At 37.4% G+C, this 3,463-nt stretch overlaps 1 long non-coding RNA gene across 1 annotated transcript in view; it reads left to right on the top strand.

Moving 5' to 3' along the window:
• The window catches only part of LOC111815990, an 11,492-nt gene extending 8,401 nt beyond the window's left edge, over positions 1–3,091 (top strand). Inside the window, exon 3 of the long non-coding RNA XR_002820547.1 lies at positions 3,018–3,091. This is a non-coding gene — a long non-coding RNA (uncharacterized LOC111815990). The remainder of the gene's footprint in view (positions 1–3,017) is intronic.
• The last annotated feature ends 372 nt before the right edge of the window (positions 3,092–3,463 follow it).

Genomic DNA, 3,463 nt, shown 5'->3' with positions numbered 1-3,463 from the left:
GAAAGACACACATTTACTCATTTTTGTGTGGACTAAACTTATCAATCCTCCTCTTTTCAGGCTTTTCAAAGCATACTCAGTTCCATTTGAGGACTTATGAGAGTCCTTCAGTGGCCTGCGGTCACTGCATGATTCTGCTGACCTTGCATCTCAAACCTCCCCACCTGTGATTCTCCTTAGCTCCATCTGCTATGGTGACATTTGTCTCCTCGACCTCCTTCCATCCCACCTTCACCTTCTGGTTCATCTTTTGTATTTTCCTTCCTGGAATGCTCTGTCATCAAAAATTAAGACAACCATCTCCACAGTACCTCACCCAATTGTCAATGAATATTTTACCAGGGAAGTTTTTATGATGATCTTATATGAAATAATTCCATATTTCTTTTGCTACTTCTCTATCTCCTTTATCCCACTTAAATTTTTGACTTTACACAGTACTGGCATCCTTGGTGGTGTCGTGTATTCATTTCTTTAGTCCATACTGTGTGTCTTTCCCAGGTATTATTTAAGTTTACTGGGGAAAAGGCTTTGGTTTTTTGTTTAGTGACCTATCACCAGAAACATTGTCTTTCACATAGTAGGTGTCTCAACAAATATTGGTTCAAAATGAACATTCCTAGAACTAATAATACAGCAAAGCACTTAATTTCTTTCTCAGAATTCCATTCCTTATACAAAAATAAATGTCTTGCAGAGGCAAAATTAGAAGTTCCATCAAGCTTCCTTCTTATTTGCCAATAAAATATGAAAGATTTAAAAGTAGAATATGTGTTCATGTAGGTTATAAATTACCTCAAGATTGAGAGTCTGTCCTTTTCCATTTGTTATTGAAAATAGCCTATTATAAGGACTGAATTAATATGTATCATGACTGATTTAAAAATGCATGGTGTTTTGCACTGGTATTCAGTCAACATCTATATTAAATTAAATACTCATTATAGTTGCCTGCATTGGTGCATTACAATAATGGCAGGAGCTGTCCTACTTGCAAGGGACAGGTTTTGTTACCGGATTATATAGGTGACATGGTAAGTCTGGGTGAGATGTAAAAGCCTGAGATTCTGCCCTCACAAATTTGTCTGTGCGGAGTGGAGAGTGTGCAACTATGAGTACTTTGTCCATGCAAAAGAAAACAAAGAAATCCCTCACCCCTATTGAGCTTTGGAGATAAATTGAAGAGCAGATTTGCATTAAGTTTAACTGTAAAATGTGTCAGGTTTTGCTCGAGTTGGATCTCTGGGCAACATTTCCTTCTGTAGCTAATTCACCTGCTCTGGCAGGTGTCCTCATCCGCCATATATATAAATATTTGTCTAAATTCTTCCTATTTTATCATTCTGTTTTGTGTGTATTAGAAAAACCAGAGCCTGAGCCAATCTGCCAGGGAAGAGCAGCTTTTCCAGCTTTCTTTTGGTCTCTCTGAATATTCTTTTTCATACTTGGCTGGCATAAGACAAATATTTCTCAAATAAATGGGGTCTTAGTGCATTAAAAAGCAAAAGCAAAGCATAACCTATTATATTTCCAAGAGTCTCAAGTGGCAGTTTTGTGTGAGCATACTAGTTTCTTTGGGATCATGTTACATTTCACATTTACTTATCTATGTATTTATTTATTATTTTTGTCATGACGTTATTGTCTTTGAAGGTGGATGGACTTGGATTGAATTTCACCTTTTTCACGCCATAGCACTGCCGTCTTGAGTACATGGCTTGATCTCTCTGAAGCTCGGTTTGCTTCTCTCTGAGCTGTGAAAGTGTAGAACAGAGGCATCTACAGTTGACTGTGTACTGTCCATTTTTGCTTGTGAGGCATCTGTTCCACATGACCTGCTTTGACCCTGCCAGGCAAAAGGACTCCCTTGTGTTGTTGCGGGAAGAACGTCGAACATGGCCCGAGACAGAAGCTCAGTTCATCAGTGACGTCAGGGCGTGGACCCAGCTGTGCATCCTGTGTTTCTGCTGGATGAATGAAATGACATCAGTACGCTTAATGTACACCCTTAGATTTTTGAAAATAGGACAGAATTGTACATTTGCATGGAGGTCAAGAGTAAACTCTCGTATTCCCCAAATAAAAACAAAGAAGCAAATAAAATACAAAGGGCAAGCTTAAAATAAGTCAGAAAGTTGAATCCCATTAATGAATATTGTGTATTCTACTGTACACAAAAACACAATGGTAAAATAAGAAGAATTTAGACAAATATTTAGATAGATGGTAGATGAGGACACCTGGCAGAGAGGTGAATTAGCTACAGAAGGAAATGGAATTTCTATTTAAATTTTCCAAAAGAAAGCATAATTCTAACACCAATACTGATTAACTTTAGTCATTTCATATTGCTTTCATGTGGACATTATCTAGAATGAGGCTGGCATAGTGGAATCATTGTGAAATTAACAAAAAAATTAGGAGTTCAGTTTTTCTTCTGTTAATTAGCTGAACAAAATTAGGAGGGTTGATAAGTCATGTGGTTGGCAAATAGTCATACTTCATTTCATTTTGAAGTATGTTATTATTTGAAAGAGACAAAGAGATGGTTGTCCTATTTCATTGTGGTGAATCCTGGCAATTCCTGGCTTCCCTGATCATTCAATTTTGCAAAGTTGAGAAAAAAATTATAAAGTTCTAAAGTTGGTGTGTAAGCCAGCCTGCTCTACTCACTTCAGGTAGCACAGTAAATCATCATGTATCTATTCCCTGAGAAACCTGCTTTTTAAGTCATTATGACAGTTCTTCTAGAAATGTGACTTATTAACATTGAAGCTTATCTATAAGAGAAATAAAAATCTCTGCAGATACAGGTAGGATTGCATTCAAACTATGTATATATGGAGGTTGTCTTGGTTACTTTACTCTCATTCCTGAGACAAAATAGCTTACATACAAAATGAAGGAAGAAAAGTCTTATTTAACTCACAGTTTGTGGGGGATTCCATCCATTATTAGCTGGCACCAAGGCAGGTTGACATGGCCCAGGGGCAACCTTTCAAAGCGGCAGTATACAGCAAAAGCAACAAGATCCAAAGTGGGGAGGGCAAGCCTCTTTTCTGTTCTTATATTGTAAGCAGTCTACAACCTCCTAGGGCAAGTGTAGGGCTCACGCCATCTGTGTGCCCTCCTCTTGCACAGGCTTAGAATGTTTACAAAATAAGGACCCTAACCCTCTGATGAATCAATTAATTATCCTTCTAGACTTCTCAAGTTGGCACAATGTATCAACACTAACAATCCACCCCATTGTCAATTTGAGGACTAGGCACATTGCTTTAAACCATTTCTAGTTACAAAGACATACTTATTCTTAACATTTCACTTCTTGAAAACTATAACACAGGTTCAGCCATGCTTAATAACCAATATTAAGTCTATCAACATCATATTATCTTAGAATCATAACATTCCAACTCTATACTGCCAAAGAATCATGCATGTCCATTTATGTCAAAGACAT

The sequence above is a fragment of the Octodon degus genome, unplaced genomic scaffold (genome assembly GCF_000260255.1).
Source record: "Octodon degus isolate 3935 unplaced genomic scaffold, OctDeg1.0 scaffold00002, whole genome shotgun sequence".
NCBI lineage: Eukaryota > Metazoa > Chordata > Mammalia > Rodentia > Octodontidae > Octodon > Octodon degus.
Note: the sequence above shows the minus strand (reverse complement) of the source record. Positions and strands in the feature narration are given on the sequence as shown.